The 10,960-nt window shown below is 36.1% G+C and overlaps 1 protein-coding gene and 1 long non-coding RNA gene across 7 annotated transcripts in view; one reads left to right on the forward strand and one right to left on the reverse strand.

Moving 5' to 3' along the window:
* The window catches only part of LOC101744966 (protein tramtrack, alpha isoform), a 111,542-nt gene extending 106,655 nt beyond the window's left edge, over positions 1-4,887 (reverse strand). For 2 of the 6 annotated variants that reach the window (XM_062675798.1, XM_062675794.1), the window contains exons 1-2: positions 4,691-4,887; positions 3,994-4,277 (exon numbers count right to left, since the gene is read on the reverse strand). The gene's annotated coding sequence lies outside the window, so the exon portion shown is untranslated. Of the gene's footprint in view, positions 1-3,993 lie in introns of all 6 variants that reach the window. The other 4 variants (XM_062675797.1, XM_062675793.1, XM_062675795.1 and 1 more) reach the window with 3 other exon arrangements.
* LOC134201291 (uncharacterized) lies at positions 4,770-10,418 on the forward strand. Its single transcript, XR_009976515.1, has 2 exons — positions 4,770-4,958; positions 10,200-10,418. It is a non-coding gene; the product is annotated as an uncharacterized LOC134201291 (long non-coding RNA).
* The last annotated feature ends 542 nt before the right edge of the window (positions 10,419-10,960 follow it).

The raw sequence follows: 10,960 nt of genomic DNA on the forward strand, positions 1-10,960 counted from the left end.
TGCACTCCTTCCCTATATTCTCTATAAGTGTGGGATATTTCATATTCCTCCGTCCGCGCAATTTTCGTAAAAAGTTTTTCTTTCACGTTTTAAATATTTTAAAATGAAATGATTGAGTTGGAATTATAAATACTAAGCATATTGAATAGAACCTTTACTGTGAGACATCCAACTCTAACGTACGGAGCTTAGTGCACACACACACACAAACATAAATAAATCGAAACCAGTGTCTGTTTTGTACGTACAGAAAAGACTAGGGCTTGCCTAAACGAGTTTTAGTTCTGTGCCGCCGATTCGTGTATACCGTTTTACGAGAATCCGGGCTGTCCCTCTTTTCTTTCAAGATCCGAATACCAAATTATTGGTACAACTATCCCATCCCTCCTATAACGCGGTAGATACGTGCCTACAAAGTCCCGTGTTGTGCGAAATCGTGTTATATGCAACTAGATGCCAGTAGAAAAAGAACGAGTATTTTTTCTGAATGAAACATCTAACTGTGCATGTATGTATTTTTATAGCTGTTATACATAAAAAATAAGCATTAAAATTTCTGTTATTCCTATATATTGGGTGTTCATAGTGCATAATGTAACTTTGTAAATGATTTTAAAACAAAAATCTCGTTATCGTGTTGTAGAAATACCGCATGTTGTAACAGACAGGGTTTTGGGGATTTTTTCTTTTCGTGTTAGGGTGGAACCGTGTTGTAAAATACCGTGTTACCTTCATGAATACTAAGAATAACAAATAAAAAACCGACTTCAACATAATAAAAATGAGAATATAATCAGTGTAGCCGAAGTCAATTAAAAAATCATTAATAAGCTATCTCAAAGACTACTTAGTCGGATCACGATAAAATGGGACCACATTAGAAACACCAGATTTTAAATAAAAATCATCAAAATCTGAGCACCTAAAAAAAGGTCTGAGCTAACAAAAATAAAGAAAAATACAGTCGAATTGAGAACATTTTAATTTTTTTTTTTTTAAATCCTTCAAAACGATACAAGATTCTTGTTTTATTTCATTGTTAAATCTAATATCGGCAATATTAGAAGGGTTCTAGTAACTTCTGCGTTCGTCCTCAGACCAGACGGTAGTTCGGATGTCGTCGTGGCCTAAAGGATAAGCCGGTCCACTTGTATCGAGCGACGTGACTGTGCCGATTCTCGCGGACCGCGACGGGGCGACGCAGAGCCGTCTGTCTGGTCATTGTGTCTTGTCGGATCCTCCGGATTCACTCCCGGTGCGTTTAGACCTCTCAAGCACAGGTCACCGTCCTCATTAAACTTGTCGATTACGACGAACTAACCCATAGACATAGAGTAGACCACTGAGTTTCTCGCCGGATCTTCTCAGTGGGTCGCAATTCCGATCCGGCGGTAGATTCTGCGAAGCAATGCTCTTGCTAGGGCTAGTGTTAGCAAATTCTCTCAGGTTGAGCCCGTGAGCTCACACCTACCTGATCGGGCGTAGCTGGATTAGCTAGCCTCTTAGGTTACCAGCGAATAGGTGGGGAAATAAAAGTGCCGATATTCGAATCCCGCAGGCAATTTTTTATAGAAATACTTAATTAATGTTCACGAATGCCTTCCAAGGTGAAGGAACAATGTTGTGTAATAAAAATCGAGCCCCCCAAAAATGAAAATTAACCAAAATTACTGGTGGTAGGGTTTTTTTGTAAGTACACGCGGGTAGGTACCACTAGCCTGTCTATCTCTATAGTGAAACAGTTATGAATTTCAGTTTTAAGGGTGTGGCCGCTGGTGTACTGAAAAACTTAAGCCCCATGACTCAAGGTGAGTGGCGACCTTTACGTTGTAGATGTCTATGGGCTCATGTAACCACTAAACACCATGTGCTTTGCACTGACCTGCGCAACGGTACCTCATTTTTTATTTCTCTTAAAATACAAAATGTTTTTACCACTAAAAATTACACCCCATTTTTAGTAAAACTTTTAGTAACAGTCAAATAAAAGAAACCAACAGATCAGACTCTAATATTCAATAATTGACCAGAAATAACCTCATCATGCATTGTGATTGATAAACTTAAATTCATTCAGTTATTTTTGAGAATGATTTTTGACATATTCTTCTTCAAACGAGGCTTGCGGAGAGTGTTCAAAGATTTGGCTGTGTCTGCCATTGCTGTTGTCCATGAGCGATTGTCGTGTGTAAAATTGAGTTACAATAGAATTGTTATCACAACAGAGGCCATGAATATAATAAACATACATCTAACATAAAGCATTTAGATTTTTAATTTTTTACAATAGAAATATTATTTTTCTATTCACATCTCATATGTAGAATTCAATGACAAATAAAATACTATATGAAGCCAGCATATAAAATTTATTAAGTGTCCTAGAATATCCAACAAAGATTTTCTTGAACTTATTATAGTGTTTATCTTAAAGATGAAGCTAGTATATATTCAGTCATCAATAAAACCTATTTAATAATAATTGTAATAAAATATGTTCAATTGTGTTTGTAAATTACTGAATAAATAAAATTGTCATGACATTCAAGGTTCAAATCTCTTTTGATTTCAAGATGATGTAATCTATGATTAAGGTAGGTTCCAAGTCACTGGCTGTTCTCTTAAGAATGTAGAAGAATAGCTTACTATGGCATTTCATAAGGTTCCTGACCTAATAGAAAACTGCTATAATTCGCTTCTACCTCCTTCAATATACATTAAATAAGTATAATAATATGGAATACTTAAAAACTATGTACTAAGAATTTTTGGAGTGAAAACCGAATTAAATCCCTGTTTTGAGTGACCAAGTGCGACCATAGATATCATGTAAGATTATTTAAGTTTGACTAATAATATACAATTTTTATTACAGTAGCTAGGACTCGAGAGGCCTTTTTAGTTTCTGGCAATTATTTAATTAATGTCAGTTATTTAATTTTAAGTTCACTGTATGTCCTGTGTCGAGTGGGAACTTATTTAATTTCGTTGCCTACATCTTTAACATCCTATGTTGGATGTATTGTAGGGTTTCCCAAATAAAGAACACTTAGCTAATTTTCAAGAATAACTTTAGAATACTAGAATTATTGTCACTTAATTTGAAACAATTGAATTATGTATTTGTTAGTTGTAGATGGCTTACCCTACAAACCAGAATACAGTAACTATAAAAAATAATAAACTTTTCATAACTTTTCAAATTGATGAAAAAAAGAACTCAGACAGCTTTTAATCAGATAGAACATATTAAAATAAAACTCAACTATGTCGGTAAATAAATAAAAATTTAAAAGTTTTTTTATTTAATGAGAAATTTATCTACTTTTCTACTTTTTTTTTCAGAGAAGATTATATTTGATTTTGTCATGAATTTTCAGTTATTTTTTTAACATTAAAATAACAGGACTATAACTAAAATACTAGAAGGTATTATTACTGATATAACATTATTAATAAGCTAATCCATATAAATAAGGTTTAACATAGAAAACATGTTATGTCAGGATAACTATAGCATTTAAAAAAGTTAAGTTGATAATTTTCAAATGCTTGTAACAAGTACTAATAGTAGTTTAGAGGCAAAGGTCTTTGAACTCATTTTAAATTTAGAATCTTTTTTTTAATTAGTGTCGTGAGTTATCTGTGCTTGTACCCAGTTCAAAATGAACGAATATTGTAACAGAATGTCATAAATGAAACCCCAGCTGATAGTGAAAAGGTCTATGACCCCTAGTTCCAATTTCAAATGATCTATAGGCATGGGAATGTTTTATTTTATGGATCATTTAAATCGATCCTGATTTAGAAGATATATATTTTTAATTTTCAAATCTAATAATAGGTTAGGGTCGCGAACTAATAAAATTTTATGATTTCAGGTTTGAAACGGTATTTCTAGCGCTCGGTAATTGTGCTCTTGCAGTTAAAGTGCAGTATATTTTTTGTAGTGTGCAGCCCTCCGAGGTCACTCTAGAATGGTCTAATACTTACACGATTGACCGATCACGGCAGGCGGCAGTACTTGTTTATTGTCCCCGCCTGGTCTGAATTTACTTCAGCATCCGTTACAGCACAAAAACAACACAAACGTACACTTTCACGTTAGGAATGCACCAGTCACTATCAACACAAACAAACATTTCGATTGTATGACTGGAGTCAACGATCGCATATTACATGTTCCACACCACTAACCCATATTTGGTCACTTTATTACTGTGTAATCAACAGAATTATTACCAATTTACGGCACCGCGCTCGACGTCCGTTCGCTGCTGAGAAAATACAAAGTAAAATATTTTTCGAAAGCGCATAGACTCGACGCGAACCTTTCGAAAATGTACAAATTACGGTAGCGCGCTAAATAGGAAAACCGATAAGGCCGTCGGTACGCTGCCGATTCGAAACTAGAATAATAATTTATCAAAAAATGTAATAAAAACGACATTATTTTCATATGACGGCCCCGAGCCCCGAGCTGTCAGAATTTTCTACGTTCAGCGCGACCAATTCGTGTCGTGGCCCGTTGAAGCGTTTCACTCCGAGCGGGCCCTTCATTTAGAATCGGTCGGTTTGGCTCGATTGCCGAACGAAACCCGACCGTATCGACTTTGCCACTTAAGACTTTCGTATTTGGCGCTAATTGCGAAAAATACGAAACGGATACGAATTTGTTTGTAAAACTTACGACAAGCGGTAATCAGTCGATCGGAAAATTCCAAATAATAAACGAGGAGCGGGCGCGCGGTGTCCACTGAATGAAACGCGAGACACTGTTTTCGAAACGGCAGTGCCTCGACGTCATTTTTGGCGTATTTTGAGTTGGAAACGGGAAAACTCGAAAGCGCTCGGTCGTGAGAACGAGACAGTAATGCAACGCGTACAAGCAGAGTTGAACTCTATGCCGGTCCTGTACTATATATATTTTAAACATATTCGCATAGTAGGTCGCTAAAGTAAGTGAAGCCATACTATTTTGAAGTTTTTTACTATTATATGTATAGATAGGTTATAGAGAACGGCTGTTTTTCTATGTAAAGACATGTTGTGTGCGTTACTTCCCGTATGTGTATTTTACGTGCACACGTTTCTCCCTATGTGTGTGTTTGTACACATAAAAAATTGTGTTGTTAGTAAGAATCAATATAATGTATAAAATTCATTTTTATATTTCCCATACGAGTCACGCCGTTCCTTGCCGCGGCCATATTGGATTAGTGCCTATGCACGTTTTTTGTTAATGTTAAAACCTAAGTAGGTAGGTTCCTTTACTGGAATTGTATGTGTTGTTACAATTTTAAATAACAATAATTTGAAGTCGGTTGTGGATTTATTGCAAACTTAAGGTTCACTATCTTGCCTATTTGCACAATGCATTACGGTTTGAACTGTTTGAAGGATATGGCAGCTGATATTGCATAATAATTTGGCATATTCTTAGCGCGGATAGCGACTTTCATGTTGTGGTCAGTAGGCTCAGGTAATTTGTTAAAACCAATTTGGCGAAGAGTTCATGTATTTTATATGTTTACAGAAAAAAAAAACAATTCAATACATACTTACGTAAAAATTGATCTTTAATTTTCTATGTAGGCGTTCCAAGCATTTCTTGTTCAAGTTAATTCATTTTTAATTAATATTTGGTCATGAATCTACCTACTGATGTTATATACATTGCATTCATGATTACAATACGGAAGTAGGTATTTGTAACGTTTCAATATAGGTAACCGCTATTTTATTTTACTTTTTACTATCTTTATAGACGAATCGGTTGTACCTACCAGTGCGACTGATATTTTACCTAGTCCTATGAAGCATCTATCTATTAGTTAACAAAAACCACAGGATATTATCATACAAAAACTTTGAACAACATTCAAAACTCATATATCCGGGGACGAAATTGAAATAAAAAAATATATGTCCTTGATTCAATCATTCAAAATTGTTTCACGGCTTCCATTTTGAATTTGGGAAATTGTTTTAAAAATCATTGTAGACTATTACGTCAGTAGCGCGTGTACTATTGCTCTGTGTCATTAGTATCAATTGAGTGACCCGATTCAATCTATCACCACACGCCTCGGACACATGGGCACGAAGTTTTTTAAGATTTTCTGGAATGAATGAATATCAGGCGTAAGAATGCACTCAGAGCATTGCAGAGCTTAAAAATTAAAATATCTACCTACCAACTAAAACGTTTAAATTCAGTTAGGATTCCATCGTCTTCATCTGTCATAAAAAAATTCAAAGGCCATAACATTTAAAACTTTTTTTTAATTAGTGTACTTACTTACGTCTCCTCTGAAATCGGCCAATAAGGCTCAGAGACAACATCACGTAAATGCGATCAACCACCCTGAGACAGGCAAGTTTTCAATTGCCGGCTTTCTTCCTCAAGTCGTGCATAAGTTGACATGAATTAAAACAAGTTTATACTCTATACAATGATTCAGCTATGCCTTGATTCAAATTTTAATTCCGATTTAAAAAAAAAAATACCACAGTCCAAGCAAAAGGTTTCCTATTTGATCGACAGTTTTCATCGTTTATCTTCAACTAGTGAACAGAGAGCCCGATATTTTGCGCATCTCATTTTTAAAATGTATCCAAGTTGGCGGCATGCAAATCCACGTTTTTCGTTGCCCATTGGCTGTGTGTAATATTTTCTTCAGACTATGAAGACGTAATAAAGTAAAAAAAAAAGTTTTTTTTAATGTAATGACATTAAAAACGCAATATTAATCCGTAAAGGTGAATTGAATTGGCCCGAGCGTATTATCTATGTCGCTTGTAAATATTTTATGTTCACAAGAAACAGTAAAAAGATTATGTTAAAATTCCAATACAATCTACGTGTTGATGTAAAAGGTCGCTATTTTTTGTCGTTGTAAATAATCAACACGTAAATTATTTATAAATAAAAAACGGATTTTGACGTTGAAACGATAGTTTGACAAACGTGTACCTACTTAAACTAGGTTGGCCGCCATTTTGGTCTGCATTTCTAATGCCACGCCTTTTCCTGTGACAATCAGACATTCTAGACGTAATATTAACATTGTTTGTTCGATTTTTACGTGTATTAATTTTTTTTTTGTTTTTTTATTTTCATTCATCTCATTTAAAACACGACGCTGTTAATAATCTACTTCAAAACAAGCGGGTTCTCGTTTTGATTGGTTGTTTGTTATGCGTCTCACCTCAGAACCGATTTTGATGTTACTTTTGTATTTAGTCAAAAACTAGTGCTTCTCGTGTGGCGCGATGATTGCCTTTCATGATGAAGCCAGAGATCTTTTTTGCTACGCACCATCCGGCATTGGAATGAGCTCCCCTTAATTCCCGATCCTGCGAACAGAATGGAAAGCATCCCGATCCACTAACGGTGCTTTTAGGTACCTCAAGCACCGGTCATCGTTCTCGTCGAACCCGTCGCTTGTGACGAAGGGCTCGACGAGCGAATTAACCTATAGACATAGCCCACTGAGTTTCTCGCCGGATCTCCCCAGTTGGTCGCGTTTCCGATCCGGTGGTAGATTCTGCGAAGCACGGCTCTTGTTAGGGTTCGTCAGGTTTGAGCCCCGTGAGCTCTCCTACTAGTTAAGGTTACGCTGGAATAGCCTCTCAAGGCTATCAGCATAGGTAGGAAAAAAAGAGCTCCCCTCCTCGGTGTTTCCAGAGCGCTATGACATGTCCTTTTTCAAACGAGGCTTGTGGAGAGTACTTAACGGTAAGCAACGGCTTGACTCTGCCTCTGGCATTGCTGACGTCCATGGGCGACGGTAACTACTCAGTAAATATCAAGTTCCGCTCAATAGTTTTTGGGTTATTCTCAATAGTGCATATTTAATTGACTCCAGGCGACACTGATGATAGTCAATTTTTTTTCAAATCCGTTTGGCGCCTTTTTTGCTTAAATTACATCATGGAAGTCGTTCCTAAGCATGCGTACGGTGCATAATGATTAGACCACAACAGTAGGTACTTAGATATCAAGACGGGCGTCTTACTCATCAGGTGACGGACCCTTTTGAGTGTTCGATGAAATCTTAAGGCTCAATTTGAATTATGAACAGTCGTAATGAATTAATTGGTATACGTTTGCGTAGTTTTGAGGAAAATAAAAATAAAATGTTCACACAACACACAACACACATTGAACTAGCACGGGTCGGATTTTGCAAAGTAATCATTTTCATATATGAATGAACTTGCAAGGTTAATATTTAACAAATACATAAACATAAATAGTACAGTTTTTTTCCTACCTATGCTGATAGCCTTGAGAGGCTGTTTTAGCTTCGCCCCAACATGTAGGTGAGCTCACGGGGCTCAAACAGGAGTGGTGCTAACACAGCTTATCTAGAAATAATCATAAGCGAGATTCAGGCATCCGTCAAATAACTTAGGTTCTATGACGACTACCGTCACAACTACATCGATGATGTTCTCCTTTTTATTTTATCAAAGTCGGTAGTTCTTTTTTTTTTTAGGGCTCTGCGAGTAAATTAACCCATAGACACAGCCCACTGAGTAAGTATGTCACCGGATCTTTTCAATGCGTCGCGATTCCGATCCGGTGGTAGATTCTGCGAAGCAGTGCTCTAGCTAGGGCTAGTGTTATCAACAATACCGTCTTTACCATAAGGGCACACGGGGCCCGTGCCCAGGGCCCCCATTCTTAGGGGGCCCCGAAAGACCGACAATTTCTATCACACATTTATTCTCAAAACATTTTTGTCGACCACATTACACTTTTTTCACAAATCAGTAGTTAGAAGGTATTTAGAAGGCATATACTATGCCTATAATAGAATATTTTGCTCAACAGAAATCCCGAAAGAAACCGTTATCGAAATCGTAACCAAAAAACCAGCAGCATTCTAATATCATTAATGACATTATATCATACTGTATTTGATTACGTATAATAAATGGTCATACTCAGTAAAAAAATGTTATTATAATTCGTTTGTTTTACTTTCCAAAAGCCCTCAATTTCTTGTGTGCCCAAGGGCCCCATCCTAGCTTAAGACGTCCCTGGTTATCAATATCCTCAGGTTAGAGCACCGTGAGCTCACCTACTCTCTTGGTTACGTTGCCATAACCCTCTAGGTTACCAGCACAGGTAGGAAAAAACAATGCACTGTCAAAGATGACTCAAAAACTCAAATTTTGATTAAATTGGACCAAATAAGAATAACCAGATTTCAAATAAAAATTATCAAAATCGGTTCACCGAGAAAAAAGGTCTAAAGTAGGACACACATTAAAAAAAATACAATCGAATTAAGGACCTCCCTATTTTGGAGTCGCCTAAAGAATACGTCAACAATAAAAAAAAAATCTTATGTATCAGTTTTCCATTTTCCTACATTTTAAATTAATTCAATACAATTTATTTATATAAAAAATAAATAAAACAAGTACAATTGTAATGAATTTAAATTTATTTCTGTACCAATGTAGTATACGGGCTGTTCTTTGGACCATCCTAACTTAGGCTGGTGGTAGGATGTTTTATGGGTCCGCACGTGTAGTACCACCACCCTGCCTATTTCTGCCGTGAACCAATAATGCGTTTCGATTTTAAGGCCGGGGCAGCCGTTGTACTGTATAGAAAATTAGACTTAGAACTCATGTCTCAAAGCAGGTGGTAGGCTTACGCTGTTGATGTCAATGGGCCCCACTAAACAGTCAACACCAGGTGGACTGTGAGCTCATCCCCATCTAAGCAATAAACCATCAACGATACGAAAGAATGAAACAGATAATGGCGTCAAGTCAAATCTGGCTTTTAATATGTAGGTAAATAACACATATACACGCCAAGCTGTGTACTTGGGACCCTCTGTTATGAGAAGCTGGCGTGATATTACTTCGCTTTGTATATTAACATGAAGACATCGAACTCGAGAATCTTCATATACAAACTGTAATGCAATACGAATGAATGCTACGGAATTTTCCCACCTTTCTCTTTAGAACCGTTCTTGTTTCTTGTCAAAATAACTTTATTACTCGCAACGTTGAAGTTGATTCTCCTCTGAATCGATATATCTTTTGTATCGATCGTGAAATTGTGTTAACGTCACTATTCGAATTCACTGCTAAAATTGACATTTTGGGCATTTCGGCGGGAACGCCTTCCATGAAGCAAAGTTGTTTTTTTTGTTTGTTTGTTTCAGGTTTAAAAATGTGATTATAGTGGCTTGTTAATCATTTAGCATTTGTATACGTGCACGAGTGGAAAAAAATGAAACGAAATCGCTTGACGTGGCTTCAAGGATACCGCCGAAAAGTCAACTGAAGTCTTCGAAAATTTCTACCGGCTTACTGAGATCTTATTTCGTTTCATTAAAAATGAGATCATGTCAATGGATTAAAATTCCAAATTCATAAATCAATTTCCTTATTTCCGACCCAATTTCATTTAAAATAATTTTTTTTCTTTAATTTTTTTATTTTTATTTTATGATCTTGTAACTAAAACCTTTAGGTCAATTATTATTGTAATTTTAATGAAAACTTTTTTAATATGAAAAGCGATATTATGAAATGAAATGATTATATTTTTCATTTGACTGTCATTGGTAAAGATATTAGACCAAACATCTTCATTCTAAGCAGTACCTAGTGAAATTCGCTAAAAGTGTTGGAATTGTGGCTGTATGGTGAAGCAGTAATGCGTTTCGGTTTGAAGGGTGGGGCAGCCGTTGTAACTATACTGAGACCTTAGAACTTATATCTCAAGGTGGGTGGCGCAATTACGTTGTAAATGTCTATGGGCTCCAGTAACCACTTAACAATCAGGTGGGCTGTGAGCTCCCATCTAAGCAATAAAAAAAAAGTATTATTCATTTTTTCTCATACTGTTTTTGATAAATGAAAAAACATCACATTGTTTTTAATTATAAAATACTGAAATAATCTGCTTCCTTTATCGACA

This window comes from Bombyx mori, chromosome 24 (genome assembly GCF_030269925.1).
Source record: "Bombyx mori chromosome 24, ASM3026992v2".
NCBI classification, from domain to species: Eukaryota; Metazoa; Arthropoda; class Insecta; order Lepidoptera; family Bombycidae; genus Bombyx; species Bombyx mori.